Here is a 17,594-nt window from a genome sequence, read left to right as displayed (position 1 = left end):
AGAAAAGAAAACCAGTCTAACAGGTTTTGGTCTCTAAAAGAAGAGGGGGAGGGATCCATTTCCACAGTGTGTTTAACTATTTCCTAGTTCTCTGGGAACACCATGGAAGGCAGTCCCTAGTGGGGCAGTATCACATAACCTCCTCGCCTTTTCTGCAATTCATATGCCTTTATATATACATGTAATAATAATTATTATTTAACTTAAATATACATTTATCCAAGTGATGGTTAACTTACTTGCATGCTTTTGGCTTCCCTCCGCATAATAAACCAAAGGCAGTCTGCAAGAGTAACCAGGAGTCTCTGTCTGTACAGTGTCCTGTGGAGCTGGAAGGGGCAGGGAAATATGTATCCCCCTACAGATTGGTGTCCTTAGTCACTCTAACTCCATACACTAACACACACACTTACTCTAATTTGTTACACTAAGACTTCCACACTCACTCATGGCTCATGGCTTACACATATAGTCGTGTGAAAAAGAAATGACACCCTTTTTTAATTCTATGATTTTACATCTCTAGACATAATAACAATCATATGTTCCTTAGCTGGTCTAAAAATTAAGTTATTATAACCTCAGGTGAAGAACAACATGACATATTACACCATGTCATGATTTATTCAACAAAAATAAAGCCAAACTGGAGAAGCCATGTGTGAAAAACTAAGTATACCTTTACTGCTTCCATAGGAATTAAGATGCTAGGTAGAAGACAGGTGCTGCTAATCAAATACCCTTAATAAATTGATCATCAGCAAGTGTGATGGTCTCTATAAAAACCAAGTTCTAGCAGTTTGCTGGTCTGGAGCATTCAGCTGTGTGTTATCACAATACCAAGTAGGAAATACATCAGCAATGATCTTAGAGAAGCAATTGTTGCTGCCCATCAATCTGGGGAGGGCTATAAGGCCATTTCAAAACAATTGAAAGTTCATCATTCTACAATAAGAAAGTTTATTTAAAAGTGGAAAACATTCAAGACAGTTGAAAATTTTCCCATGAGTGGACATCTCAATATTTTTTACATATTATCCGATGGTTTAGTACATATTAGTAATAATATCTTCATACTAATTATGAAGTGAAAAAGATAAAACAAAAAGAGATTTGACATATTACATATCGTTGATTCATTCACTCAGGACTTCATTAAAAGGGTACGGAAAATCGGGATCAACTAATAATCCCATGGGAGGTGGGTAAATTAACATAGGTCTCAGCAACCGCTGAACCAGGCGCCCAGATGCTTTTATAAGATTTTTTTTTATTGTTATTTTTAATAAGATAAATGACATTAAGCAAGACAAAATTTGACATAATACGTATGTAATGTCTATATTAATAAAATTGATTATAAGTATTTATTGGCGAGTAAAGAAAAAAAAAACATCATAAATACATAAATAACATATATATATAACATATGTTTTATAAGATTTTAAACGATCATTCTGGGCAAAAAAGACCCATTCCATATTGCATTGCTAATCTGGGCTAAAACCTCTGACCAATTAACCTGAGGATTTCCAATGTCTAGCTATTGAAATCTTTGCTGCGATAAAAATATGAAGAATAAGTGACCTGTGATCAAAGTGAAATAGGAACCTTTGTGGTTAGATATCCTGAAATAAAACAAACACCTGTTTCAATAATAATAATACATGGTTTTTCAACTGCAATAATCTTTTGCAGTCCCACCAGATGTGTAACATGTCGCCCTTAGCAGATGCACATTGTCAACACTGGTTAGATTTAACTTTGTAGGTACCATCTACCATTGGTAAATCACTTTATAATGTAATTCAGTCAATGAAATACAGTGTCAATTCTTCAGAAGTAAGGATATCCCTGACAGCCAGTCATCCCATGACAATGATCTATCAATGGCCATTTCTGGATCGAAGATGATTTATCTGCTACAACTAGATTTATTATTGTAAGAATTAAGATTGTAATATTTTAAGAATCCTGGTAATCTGCTTTTTTTCTAGGTTCCAAGGATGAGATCCTCAACAGCATTTTCAAATAATAGCTCTTTGGAAGCTGTATACCGGTAACTCTTAATCCTCAGATATGTAAACATTTCCCTTTGAGGTAGGTCATATTGTTATTGAAGATTATGGAAAGTCAACAGTTTCACCATATAAAATATGACTTGTAGTGAAATAATTCATGCTTTACTCCAGTTTTCTAAATCAAGTTTGAACTAGGGAGTTAAGTCAACTTGGGAGGTCATCCATTGAGGGAATGTAGAATCATACAGGCCTCATGTAATTTAATAACGTCTGGAAAAGCTGAACCACCAGATTTTATTGGACGTTTCAAAAGTGGGTAAGAAATCCTAGGCTTTGTGCCCATCCAGATAAATTCTGAAAACATTCTCTGAAATTGTTGTAAAAGCATAGTGTGCACTCTCAATGGAGCTTCATTCCAAGCTAATCTATATAATGTTTGTAAGTTGCTCGGAGAAAGATATGCTGTCAGTATTTGAGTTTTATTGAGATTTATCTTAGAATCAGAATGCTTGGAATATATGTTGATGCCTCTTAAAACTGCAGGAATCAATATCATTGGTTTTGATAGCGTTAAGAGGACATCATCTACATAGATGGTAATCTTATTGTTGTGGCCTACTATATCTATTCCATAAATATTCAGATAATTTCTGATCAAATTAGCTAAGAGCTCTATCGAAATGACATACAGAAGTGGAGCTAACCTTGCAGAGAGAAAATCAATTTGACTGAGGCTTAACGACTGAGACTCTTGCCTGTGGATCTAAGTATAGTAACATGATATTTTGTTTAAATGGGCCTATTATTCCAAATTTCAATTTTTTTGCATAAAAAATGCATTCTGTGGACTTTACTGACCAGCATTTCTGTGTGTCTCATGGCATACACCTGGCTACCAAGCCCACAGTCTACATGGACGCTTTTGACGTATGTCCTCTATAACTGGCTGCAGTGGCTCTGGAGACAGTTCCTCCGTACCTCCATGTGGGTGTCCTCCATAAAGAGATGTTGGTATTCAATGTAATTTCCTCTCCATCTGTTCCTGTGTTGCACATCCTGTATATCGTTCCACCCACCCACAGATGGTGGCCTCTTTTGACACAAGTTTACACTCATAATACCATGAATTTCTTCAATAAGAAAAAGACTGACACTCTACCTCCACATCGTGCCTATGACTGCCCTATACACATGCTTAGTATACTCTTTGTCGCTGGCGAAGACTGAAGTTAGACTGAAGAGAATCTGATAAAGGGATTTATTTGTTGCACCACATTTCCTGTCGGGGCTGTATTCTTTTTTGTTGCCATAAGCGTGGTGGTCTCAGACCTTGTATACAGGGGACTCAATTGTATTACCATTAAGAACATGTAACCCTCCCTGAATTATTGAATAGACTGAAGGGCTCCAAGATCTTTACTAAGCATGACCTATGGTGGCTTACAATCTAGTACGCATCGGCCAAAGGAACGAATGGAAGCTTTTAATACCCCTTCTGAATACCATTATGAATATATGGTCATGCTGTTTGCACTATGCTGTCTTCCAATAGTTTGTGAATGATTGCTTCCCGGGACTATCTCCACTAAATCCTTATTTTATACCTCAATGACACTTTGATCCACTCTAGCAATTACATCTACCCGATACCTTGAAGCCTCCGTGTAGCCGTGTAGTATGTGCGCTCCTGTGATGCATGTTCATGACCTCAGATGAACCCAGCTAACCTAAATTGCCACATTTCCAGCATCCACAATGTTTGGCTACCCTTGATTGGTGTAGCATTGTGTAATTGCTCCTGCTCTACTTTAATTGTGACCCGTTGTGACCTGTTTTTGACCCGGCTTGCTTGACCTCAACCTTGGATCATGATTTTGCTGTCTTTTATGTGCTTCTGATTCCGACTTGGCCTGTTTGACCTAGTTCTCGGTTTTTGATTCAGCTAGTTGTTTTGTTTCCCTGGTACCTTGCTGACTACGCCTCGGCTTTTGCCATTATGGTCTGTAACCCTCTGGTGTATTGGCCTGCTCTGCACTACAGGACCCTCTCCTACAATAATATTACACCAAGTTTTTTTTTACCATTGGAGATACCCAGCTACATTTCTCCGCCCTGGTAAAGGAGAGAGGTCTATCATGTGACACAATAGAAGGTATATCGTGTGACACTTCTTCACCGAATGCTGGTCCAAGGAAAAAAATCAGCAAACGACCAATCACATATTCCCTCCCCTCAGAAGGGTTAAAATGTGTTAATGCAAGCTACAGCCACCCTGGGTTATTTTAATATGTATTGCTATGAACAGAATTAAATACTGAGCATCTTTCCATGCCATTATAGATGGTTCCTAGTTCCTTTCATTGAATGTGGATCCACAAAGAGGATAGACTGACCACCAGAACAAGGCCTGTGTGCTTTGCTGGGTGTTTCTTAGATGTAGATTCAGTTATTTATGTAGAATGAGAGAAGAGCTTGAGAAAACTATTTTATGTAAATCTTTCACTGTGTGTGATCATTATTATATTACCGTATTTGTTCGAATACAAGACAAGGTTTTTTCAGAGAAAATACTCTGAAAATACCCCTTGTCTTATATTCAGCGTTGTCTTATAATCAGACCTCAAATAGATTCGTGTTGCTTTTTGTTCCTGCTATGTTATGGCGGGAGTTTTAAAGATTTCCGTTTTGCAGTCATTATTCAACTTGATGGCATTTTTTCTTTTCATCGTTCAGATCCCCTCACGCAAACGTCAAGCATACGTATCTGAGGAAGCCTTAAGGCGAAACTTTTAATACGTGCTGAGGAGATTTTCTCTATTGTCCCATGTGCAGGACAGATTCAACTACAGCAGGACACAGGACGCCGCAAATTTGAATCTGAACCCAAAACCGCAGAGAAAGGAACAAGTGAACCTTTTTACTCTTTACCTACTATCACATTGCGTATTGTATTTACAAAGAAGCTGAACCACAACATCTTGTTTAAGATGCTTCATTATTATCTCTTGATTTTGATGAGATAAAGTCCAGATGAAAGGCAGCACCTTGATTGCGGAAAGGGTGCATTATATGGGCTTGGGGAAGCCCCATCAAATGTAAGAGTCCACTGATCTTTTAAATAATTCTTTTTGAATAATTACATATTGCACTATTTTTTTGTTTCTGTTTTTATATTTTTCACAGCTGAGCGCTACTTCAGAAAATCAAAATCCAGCGAAGACTTTACTCATTATAAATTCATGCTTCACACCTACAACTCTGCCCTCTCTCTCGCCAAACAGCTCTACTTCTCCACTCTCATATCCTCTCTTTCTTCCAACCCACGACGCCTTTTTTCTACTTTCAACTCCCTTCTCTGTCCCTCCACACCCACACCACAAACCTCTCTCACTGCCCAAGATCTTGCTACCTACTTCAAAGAGAAGATCGAGACTATTAGAAAAGACCTCTCTTCCTTACAACTCCCTCGTACACCACTCACCACCACCCTCTCTACTCCTACTATACTAACTGCCTTTTCCCCTACAACCGAAGAAGAGATAGCCACTCTTCTTTCTTCCTCTCATCCAACAACCTGTCCCCTTGACCCCATCCCTTCACACCTCACAAAGTCTCTATGTCCATCCCTTGGTCCATCACTTACCCACCTATTTAATCTTTCTCTATCATCTGGATCGGTACCATCTGCCTTCAAGCATGCGCTAATCACACCAATTCTAAAGAATCCTTCCTCAGACCCCATCTGTTTGACTAACTACCGCCCTATCTCTCTGCTTCCTTTTACCTCTAAGCTGCTTGAACGGATTGTGTACAATCGCCTCACTAACTGTCAGGATTCCACCCTGCTAGCCCGGACCATGCATTATTATTTTGCGTTCTCTCCGGTTGCTACCACTAGTGGCCACCCTCTTCCTCTCTCTGCAGTGCTCAGGATCGGATTACCAGGTCAGCTGGGTCTGATCACCTGAGTAGTACCTGGCCTTTATTAACCTGCCCTGCCCTGTAGTCAGGGCCTTTGCATTGAAGTGCATGGACCGCTCTGCTTTGGCCCTGTACCGTGAGCTACCCGTGTCTTGTTCCTGAGCTACCTGCCTGTACCTGAGCTAACCGCCAGCCCTGCAGTGGGCTTCCTGCCGTCAGCCCACCCAGTGGGCATCCTGCAAAGAGACTTTCTGCTTTTACTTGCTGTGATATCACCTATACCAATACAGTACCTTTCCTCATATTCTGTTGTGCTGTGTGTTATTGCGCCTGTCCGTACCACACCACTTACCATCATGCATCGTGGGGTACAAACAGAACCCCTTGTATCCCCTGCTACTGGGCTCCTACCCGACCTGCTTACCAGGGTCCTGACAGAATGCAAAGGCCATACCAAGGAGTCCGCGGGGATAACCGCAGTTCTGGAAGTACTGGCGGAGTGTCTTCTCCAGATCTGTAAATCTGTACGGACTGTGTTAGAATGTGATAGCACCAAGCCGAAGCCAAAGACTGTGACCACAGGTAAGAAAGCTCCAAAGAAGAGCTTCAAACGTGAGCCACTCACCAAGGAGGAAAAACAGAAAAGACGAGAGGACAATTTATGCTATTATTGTGGAGAGGCTGGTCATAGGATTACGTATTGTCCGTTGAAACCAGCCAAACCATCTCCAACCCACTCAGACAAACCCCGTGCCCAGGAACCTGCATGTGAAGAGAATGCAGCAAAGCCGGAGCACACCCTGTCGCTTCCCCAGTATGGCGATCCAGGGATTAACCAACTCCCAGTACCTGAACTACCTACGCCATCTGAAGTCATGTCAGATGACCTCCAGGCCATGTCTGACGTCCCTGACTGGTCTGACATGGACGAAGCTTCTTCTGAGGCTGCTATAGCGGACACACCTGAGAACGAGAACACCATGGCTGTTGGTGCGGTTGGGACCACCACTCCCATCACTCACAGGAGTAAGAACGGGAAACTCCAAACTGCAAGACGCTCCCTTGGTGCTCCTGGTTATGTCCTAGCAACCGATGGGACAAGCGTGCACAGAAAGGAGCTGAAATATTATGAGCAACATCTGCGTGATCAAACGGCTGGTAGGTGTTCCTCCATTCCTGCCTCTACCCAGTCCAGTCCCGGTATTAGCCAACACCACTCAGAGGGATACAGTGTACAGGGGGCATTCCTATCCCCTGGCGAATGCTTGCCTTATCCGAGTTCTGTACTTACCGGGACGTTTGCATCAGTGCCACCAGTGGCTAAGGTCCGGAACACCCAGGCCAACACACCTGAGGCGCTGTCACCAGACTGTGTAGTGGCGTCCAATGGAACTGTCATTCGCCGTGAGGATCAGCACGTGTTTGAAGAAGCGCTACGTGCCAGAACTAAGATGTCACGTCACAGACGGTGACACAGCTTCTATGCAGTCCTACGAGCACCCAGAGGTTGCTCCTAGCGGCGGGGGTATGTCAGGATTCCACCCTGCTAGCCCGGACCATGCATTATTATTTTGCGTTCTCTCCGGTTGCTACCACTAGTGGCCACCCTCTTCCTCTCTCTGCAGTGCTCAGGATCGGATTACCAGGTCAGCTGGGTCTGATCACCTGAGTAGTACCTGGCCTTTATTAACCTGCCCTGCCCTGTAGTCAGGGCCTTTGCATTGAAGTGCATGGACCGCTCTGCTTTGGCCCTGTACCGTGAGCTACCCGTGTCTTGTTCCTGAGCTACCTGCCTGTACCTGAGCTAACCGCCAGCCCTGCAGTGGGCTTCCTGCCGTCAGCCCACCCAGTGGGCCTCTGTACAAGTCAGCCTTGCCAGTGGGCTTCCTGCCGTCAGCCCACCCAGTGGGCTTCCGTACCAGTCAGCCCCACCCAGTGGGCTTCCTGCCGTCAGCCCACCCAGTGGGCCTCCGTACCAGTCAGCCCTGCCAGTGGGCTTCCTGCCGTCAGCCCACCCAGTGGGCCTCCGTACCAGTCAGCCCACCCAGTGGGCCTCCGTACCAGTCAGCCCTGCCAGTGGGCTTCCTGCCGTCAGCCCACCCAGTGGGCCTCCGTACCAGTCAGCCCTGCCAGTGGGCTTCCTGCCGTCAGCCCACCCAGTGGGCCTCCGTACCAGTCAGCCCTGCCAGTGGGCTTCCTGCCGTCAGCCCACCCAGTGGGCCTCCGTACCAGTCAGCCCTGCCAGTGGGCATCCTGCAAAGAGACTTTCTGCTTTTACTTGCTGTGATATCACCTATACCAATACAGTACCTTTCCTCATATTCTGTTGTGCTGTGTGTTATTGCGCCTGTCCGTACCACACCACTTACCATCATGCATCGTGGGGTACAAACAGAACCCCTTGTATCCCCTGCTACTGGGCTCCTACCCGACCTGCTTACCAGGGTCCTGACACTAACTTCCTCTCCTCTAATTCCCTCCTTGACCCTCTACAGTCTGGTTTCAAACCCCTTCACTCTACGGAAACAGCTCTAACAAAAGTCTCCAATGACTTGCTCTCTGCCAAAGCTAAAGGTCACTACTCTATTCTAATTCTACTGGATCTCTCTGCTGCTTTCGATACTGTTGATCACCACCTTCTTCTTGACCTACTTGCTTCTATGGGCATTCGAGATACAGCTCTCTCCTGGATCTCCTCATATCTGTCTAACCGTTCCTTCTCTGTCAACTTCTCAGGCAACACATCATCGCCCCTTCCTCTTTCGGTTGGTGTCCCCCAAGGTTCAGTCCTTGGTCCTCTGCTGTTCTCTCTTTATACTTCCTCTCTTGGCAAACTAATCAACTCATTTGGCCTCCAGTATCATCTATATGCAGATGATACCCAAATCTACCTGTCTTCTCCTGATCTCTCTCCATCTCTCATGTCCCGGATCACCAGCTGCTTGTCTGCTATTTCTTCATGGATGTCACAACACTACCTGAAACTTAATCTTTCTAAAACGGAACTCATTATCTTCCCTCCCTCCATCTCCACTCCACTACCTGAATTCTCTATCACCATTAACAACACAACTATCTCTCCTACTAACCAGGCCCGATGCCTTGGGGTCATCCTTGACTCAAACCTCTCCTTCATCCCTCACATTCAGTCCCTCGCCAGATCCTGCCGCCTGCACCTAAAAAACATCTCTCGTATCCGCCCATTCCTCACCCAAGAATCCACAAAAACTCTGGTTCATTCACTTATCATTTCCCGTCTTGACTACTGCAACACTCTTCTGGTTGGCATTCCACTGTCTCGACTCTCTCCACTACAGTCTATCCTTAATGCCGCTGCTAGGCTCATCTTCCTTGCACGTCGCTCCTCTTCTGCTTCCCCCCTCTGTGAATCCCTCCACTGGCTCCCAATTACCTTTAGAATTAAATTTAAGATCCTGGTACTGACATATAAGGCCATCCACAATACTGCTCCTCCGTACATTTCTGACCTCATTAGCAAATACTCTCCTACTCGATCCCTACGTTCCTCCCATGGGCTAAGGCTCTCCTCCTCACTCATCACCTCTTCCTTTTCCCGTCTACAAGATTTCACTCGAGCTGCCCCATATCTCTGGAATCTGCTCCCAAGGAACCTTCAGAATTCACCCTCCCTCCCGACATTCAAGAAACATCTAAAAACCCACTTCTTCAGAGAAGCATACCATCTTAGCTGCTAGAACATCCTTGTCATTGATACCCCCACAATACCTCTCACCCTTTCTCTATGCCTTATGTTTATCACCCATTTTCCCTCTAGATTGTAAGCTTGCGAGCAGGGCTCTCTCCACCAAATGTATCGGTTTGTCTTAGTCTGTCAATTCTTGTCTTGTCATATCCCTTGAATTTATGTATTGTATTAAGCGCTGCGTAAACTGTTGGCGCTATATAAATAAAAGATAATAATAATAATAATGTGAGACTCACACATCGTTCAACACACCTATTAGGTAGTATTCATTTATTTACAAAATATTTTTTTCACTGATTGGATTTAATTAAGCGCAGTCACCTGGTGTTAATTGTATGTTCAAATAGAGGTCTGACTATATGACTAAAATCCAGATCCCCCACTGTGCTGCAGGTGACCTGGATCTTCCTCTTTGGCAACATCCACTGCTGCTGGCACTTCCTCTGGGGATTCTATGATGAAGCGCCGGCACAACATGGTTTTTTCAGTGCTCCAGTACGTCATATTCCGGACATGAAATGCCGGTACCGTTGTCTTAGACAGAGGCCTAGTGGAGGAGCGCAGAACGGTTGCTGAAAACTTATTCCTGAGCGACTTCCGCATCTATCACAGCTTCACAAAAAAAAGACAGCATTTCAATTGGGGGGCACAGCATGATGTAGGGGGGCCATGGCCCCCTCTGCCCTCCCTGCCGACGCCACTGGAGAGGAGGACCTTATGTGATGTGAAAATAAGCATCTTCCCTGCCAGGTGATGGCTGCAGAGATAAAACAGTTGAGGAGCTGCAACTCCAGAAGACTGAGTACATGCTGTGTAGATTAAAAAATGCTTTTTATATGAAAGGGAACGTGGCTAATTAACTTCTTGTGAGAAAGCTGAGGAAGAGGGAGGCAAAGATGAAGATTTTGTATGGTAAAAATTCCAGTGGTCAATCAGTATCTAACCTTAGACATATTGCTAAAGTATTATGATAAACTATATAATTTAATAGTGAGTGCTGATTGCTATCTGAAACAAACATGCCACAGTTAAACACACAAGCTCGGGAGGCTCAATCTCAGCCTATTACTAGTAAGAAGGTATAAAAAGCAATTAGGGAGTTTAAGCTTCATATGGCACCAGGTTCTGACAAGTTTCTGAATCAATATTACAAAATGTTTTAGAAGGTCCTGGTCCCATTTTTAGTTACACTTTTAACACCATTATGCATATTGAGGAATTTCCTCAATAAATGTTGCAAGCTGCAATAATTACTTTGACAAAGCCAGGGTAGGGCACCTGTGGCTTGTCCTAATTACCGTCTAATTTCCTTTCTGAACTCAAATATTAAGGTGTATGCAAAGGTATTGATGGACAGACTAGGTTCTTTATTGTCAAGACTAATGCGAAATTATCAGGTTCGGTTTATAAAGGAAGACAAGCTACTAATAATACTAAAAAATAATTAACCTTCTCTACAGGGCAGAGCAAAAAAAAGATCCCCTGTATAATGTTGTCACTGGATGCAGAGAAGGCCTGTGACAGGTTGCATTTGGGGTACAGGAAACAAGCCTTACAGGTGTTCTCTATATCTGAAATTATTATTAAGGCCATGTTTGCCCTTTATGACTCCCTGTTGGCTAAAGCTTTACATTTGGGGTTTTTTGGGGTCTTCCTCATTATTAATGGCATGCGTCAAGTATGCCCCGTCGCCTATTCTTTACAAAATGGCGCTGGAGCCATTAGCTATACAAACTAGATACCATCTGGAGATGTTTTTTATGGTTCTCCCTATGGGGAAACAGACTATATCTTGGCATTACTTACTGAGCTCTTACTTCAGTTCGAAATTGGTATGGAAAGGTATCATACCCCAAAATACTCTGCTGTGGCATCGCTATCACTATCATTATGAGCAGAGAACCGATTATCTTAAGTACTTAGCAATCAAAATGTCCACAAGGTTAAATCAGTTATTTGCATTTAACTACCAACTAAAATGGGGAGAGTTAATGAAACATCTAATGGACTAGGCCACTTTTGAAATGTCCTAGCTTGGCAAAATTGCAGCCATAAAAATGTTGGTACTTCCCTTTATACCATGCCAATTCCAGTTACACTTAAGTTCTTTAGGGAATGGCAGACTTGATGATTTTTGTATACGTGCACAGAAATTCTGGAGGGTCCCCTAAAATTCACTTTCCAATCAGCTATGGTTTGGGGTTCCATGATTCTTGATTACATATTATCAAGCCACAATCTTATCTCAAACAGTGGAATTTTTATGCACTCAAAGGACAAGTTACATGGGTTAATTTAGAAAATGCAGCATCTGCTCCTAGGGAGATAGCAAATATACTGTGGCTTCCAAGTTGTGGGAAGCCAAAGGACATGGGGTTACTGACAACAACTTGACTCTCCTCACATATGTGGCAGAGGCTGGCCATTTTGAGTTGGGGCTTTGGAGTACTTCATTCCAGATCTTGTAACTTGCCAATAGAGGCTTCTTAGCCAGCTTTCACGATATCAGGAAAAAGTTTCAAATAGGTCTTAAAGAGTTTTTAAATATCTCCAAATCAGGCATTATGTTTAGCATGAATCTAATTTACATTAAATTTACCCCAGACATGAGAGGGGGAATATCAGTATGTTCTATAATATTTCAAAAATGCTCACTTAAGTGTCTGCATGAGAGAGGGAGATAGGGGAAACTTGAGGCTGGAAGGATTAGGAGGTTGCCTTTAAGAACAATTCAAGGGCCTCTCGTATAACACACTTAGAACTGGTGAAAAAGTTTTTGTTTTGGTGGTATTTTTTGCCAACTAGCGTAAATAAGATGTTTCCCTCCGTCCCATCTGGATGTTGGAGGAATTGTTGGGATACAGGAAACATGCTACGTGTGTGGCGGCAATGGCCAAACCAATGACACACTATTGGCAACAGGAGTTTACCGTGATGAATTCGGTACTTCACTATTTCCAGTGTCCTAGTCTATAGCCTTGTTCCATATGTCAGAGACACAAGTTAAGTTAGCGATTTGCCATTTTATAGCTACAAAAGAGGCCATAGCATCCCCATCCTACCCCATCCTACCCTATGATTACAGAAGTAATTAAGTCCACAAAATACAGAAGTATCAAGGATAAAATAGCACATACCATCACCAACTCATTGAAGACCATGATAAGATTTGGAGAGCATGGGAAACAAGCATATATTTGCAATTGTAGCATTTCTGTGGGTGACACCTTATGAATCTGGGACCCCAGATCTGTAAGCTAAAGCTAAATCAAGCTCAATAATGATTTATAATAGTTGTCTTTTGTCTTTTTTATAGGTATTATTTAATGGGTTTTGGTTGTTTGTTATTTGATTATGAGGGAAGTTTGCACATTTATTTCCTTCCGTTAATAACACTAAATGTTGAATACAAGTGGACAAATTAGTAGAGGAGATGCAGATGTTGGATCCATAAAAAGTTTGAAGTAAATGGAGATCTAACGGGAGAGATAAACTGGTCGACATTATCATCTTTCTGTACTGCAGAATGGTTAAAACTACAATGTAAGTGAACAGAACAGACTAACATTCCTGAAAAATCTATGAAGAAAAGTTACAAAAAAAAGTATGATTTTGCTATTTTAATTGACCAAAATGCACCCAAATGAATAAATTTAACCCCTTCAGGACCGGGATTTTGATACTAACGTGTCGCTAAAGGACCATAGCCATTTTTGTGTTTTTGCCATGTCTTTCTTCAACTGTAACTTCTCTCTTATCAATTGGTGCACCCACACAAATCATATATTGTTTTTTTCAGCACAAGTAGGGCTTTCATTTGAAACCACATTAAGCTGGGTAGTACATTGTTTTGTTTGAAATAAACTGGAAAAATTATCCCAAATATATTCATTAAGTTGTCCTGATTTGGAAACCACCCAACATGGCCAGGATTTTTATCTATTTTGACCAGTATAGGGAAAATATTGCAAGGCATGCATCACGTTTTTGAAATGTAATTTTTTTCAAATTTGGCATGGTAGTCTAATAACTGCAATAGTTGTCACAGATACTGATTATCCCCCCAAAATTATATGTTTATGAACAGTAGATAAGTCAAGGTGTACAACTAGGGTCATTTTGACACTTTTCAAACAGGGATTTTATCGCCAATTGCTGCCAAATTTTGAGGTATTTTTATATTTTTTTGTTTTTTTTTGCATATGTTGTAATGTTGCTTTAGATTTTATATTATATTTTGTATAGAATATGTGCAACTGCAGAAGAAAACACCAAATTGTGTTCACCAACATCCCCCGGTTCCAACAAGGCCTCACATGCATGGTTCATGCATTTTTTGAGGAAGCTATGAGGGCAAAACTGGAACATGCGCATTTTACTTTTCAAATTTGGAATTTTCAGAAATTGGTTTCCTGGGCCCATATCCCATTTGGGACATTTTGGAAGCCCCCCACTGTAAATTATCCCATAAAAGTATATATTTATGAACAGTAGACGAGTCAAGGTGTTCAACTAGGGTAGTTTTGACAGTTTTCAGCAAGCCATTTCTTCACTGATGTCTGCCAAACTTCACAGGGACATTATTTTATTGCGTTTTTCACGCATACATTTCAATGTTGCACTGAATTTCTTGCACACCATAAGTGCAACAGTGGAAGAAAATACCACATTTTGTTCACCAACATCCCATGAGTCCAACAAGGCCTCACATGCATGGTTCATGCATTTTTTGAGGAAGTCATGAGGCCATAACTGGAACATGCACACGTTTTCAGGAATTGGTTTCCTGGGCCCATATCCCATTTGGGACATTTTGGAAGCCCCCCACTGTAAATTACCCTATAAAAGTATATATTTATGAACAGTAGACGAGTCAAGGTGTTCAACTAGGGTAGTTTTGACAGTTTTCAGCCAGCCGTTTCTTCACTGAAGTCTGCCAAACTTCACAGGGAAATTATTTTATTGCGTTTTTAACGCATACATTTCAATGTAGGGAGACCGATCAATAATCAGCGACTTAAAATGTCACCGACAAGTGATCAGGTAATAATTAGGATTTTTTCATTTATTAATAATTTGTGTTTTTTCATAATTACCCTAGATGACCCCTCTCTCTTTGTAGAGCAGGGTCATCCGTGGGCTGCCATAATGATCCGATCACTCCTATTGGCCAGGAGCGATCTGATCAGCCCAGCCCAGCCCAGCATTTGACCTGGAAGCACCCTGGACTTTCAGGTCAGTGCTGTTATTTTTTTATTATTATTATTATTTTATTAATTTTTTTTAAATTTATTTATTTATTTATTTTTTAAATATATTTTTTTATTATTATTTTTTACATTTTTTTAACTCTTTCAATGCTGGTGCTCCATTAAAGCACAGCATTGACTGATATTTAGTCCCCACAAGCTTGTGGGGACTAATATTAACCCCTGCAATGCTGCGATGGGGGTCATACACAATCACAGCATTGAAGGGGTTAATTGAGGAAGAGGGGGGTAGGGGTTAACTGAGGAAAGGTGGGGATGGGGTGGGGGGCTGGTCTCCACACTCATGTCTTGTTTTCAAAAATATATGGTTTTATTGGGCACATTGAATTTGCCAGACAGAAAGATGTACCAAACAGGGCATGGGCACAGGATCACCAAATAAACATTGAAAAATGAGCATGCCTCAAATATGGCCCTTTTGCCCCAAAACAGCCAGGCAAACCCATGCACAGGGGGTTCACTGTACTCAGGAGATGTTGCTGAACACATATAGAGGTGTTGTGTGACAGTGGCATATACCAGGAGCTATGAATTCATACATAAAGTAAAATGCAAAACAATGGTTTGACGTTAGAATTAGTGCATAGAAAGACTCAAAATGCTAACATTTGAAATACCCTGGGGTGTCTAGTCTTCAGAAATATATGGTTTGATGGGGTAAATTGCATTGGCCAGCTTCAAAGATACCCGAAATAGCACATGGGGGAACAATTACCAGATTTGGAAAAAATGGTTTAAAAATAGGAAAAATCCTACTTATTGTCCCATAACATGCAGAAAAAAGCAAAAAACATAAAACATTGTGTATTTCTAAACTCAGGACAAATAGTAGAATCTATTTAGCAGGTTTTTCAGTAGCTTTAATAGATGAGTAAAATATTTTTCAAGTAAAAGTCAGAAAAAGTAACTGCCTTGCCTCAGTTCCCATGTTTTGCTGCGGTCCACTCCTGGATTTCCATATGCTCTGTCCTGAACCTCTGATTCCTTGATTCCAGTCTGCTCTTTGCTTCAGCTCCTGTTTCCTTTATTCGGTTCTGTGTTTGGATTCAATGTTTAGTTTATCAGTACTTTCGTATGCAGGGCTTAGCGTTAGGACCCACCGTCATTGGAGTACTTTGGCGTAGTAGTGGGCTAAGCATACTATGGCCATATGATGTGACAGAATCTCCAATTGTTATCTTTTAGTCCTAGGCTAGTTCCTGTATCCATGTGCGTCTGTCTCATATATACCTTTGCCCTTCTTCCTTGAATCATCTGAGGATTCCGGCTCCTCACGCCTTCCCCTGTGTTCCTTGCCTTGTTCCCTGTCCTTTGTTGTGCCCTGTATCATGTATGTCTTGTCTGGTTATGTTCCTTGCTAGGTCTCCCTGCTCTGTCCTCCTTGCTTGCTACGTTTCTGTTGATACTCTGCTTAGCTTCCATACTCCCAGCCTGCAGCATCCTGCACATGATTCCATTGCTATGTTTCATGCCTGCTCCAGGGTGCCTGCAGGATAGATCCGAAGTTTTGTTCGGATTTCCACATCCAGCCAAGTTTAGTTCTGCCTTGTTCCGGACATCATCCGCTGCTATGTCAGGGTGCAGGTATGTGGCTGCTCAACCCTAGATGCCCACCTGGGAGAGTGCAGTCGCCATGCATCAGGCCCTGTCCAACTCCGCTACCGCGCAATGACTCCTGAACATTATCTTTGGGCGCTCTGGGTCTTTACAGTCGTCTGTATTGACCCAGGTCCTGACAGTTTCTCAATTTTCCACCATATTTTATACTTTTTTTAATGGTAAATGATATGACACAATTAAAACAAGCCCTTCTTGTCCTGAAAAAAAACAATATGTAACTTGTGTGGGTTAAGTAAACGAGAAAGAAGACAATTACAGCTAAACACGAGCAGCACAGAAATGTTAAAACAGCACGAAGGGTACAAAAAATAAAATCAGCCATTGTCACGAAGGGATTAAGATAATTAGTGCTCCAAATTTCTTGGTTAATATCAGCTGTGAAAGAAGCAAAATCCACTTTTATTTGGTTTCTTAACCACCTCATAGCGCCTTAAGCTGGGTAAGTTCTAAGCGGGAAAGTAGGGCTAAACGGTTTAGGTAGCCTGGCTCTGGACTTGCTCAACCCAACATTGTGGTGGTATGGGGACACAGCTATTCGGAAAGTAGATAGGGTAATCTGCCGCCAAGACCCTGAACGCCAGTTTGCTGTCTTCCATGTGCTTGGGTTAAGCTATAAATTTATACCCGAAGTGCAATGTGTGAGGGGAAAAAAAACAAAAAAAATACTTCCACAATGGTTGTGGTTGGTAGTTGAGTTGGTGCATGGAAAGAGTTAAAATAGTAGCATTTGAAATACCATAGGATGTCTAGTTCCAGAATGTCTGGAAAACTTAACCAAAATCCTTTGATGGCTGATATTATCTTTGATAGATGAGTAAAGTTTTAAGGCCCTTGATGTAATCTTTCAGAATTTCATTGATGGTAAACCACTAAAATTACTCTTTATATAAGAGCGCCTCTTGGTGGTGAATAATGGAAACATTTGTAGATATGTGTTACATGATTGAGCTCATAATTAAAACAAGTCACACCCAGAATCCTTATTGGCTTTAATCCATTGGAGTGAATTGTAGTGATAAGGTTTGTCTTTAAAGG

The sequence above is a fragment of the Spea bombifrons genome, chromosome 12 (genome assembly GCF_027358695.1).
Source record: "Spea bombifrons isolate aSpeBom1 chromosome 12, aSpeBom1.2.pri, whole genome shotgun sequence".
Classification (NCBI taxonomy): Eukaryota; Metazoa; Chordata; class Amphibia; order Anura; family Pelobatidae; genus Spea; species Spea bombifrons.
Note: the sequence above shows the minus strand (reverse complement) of the source record.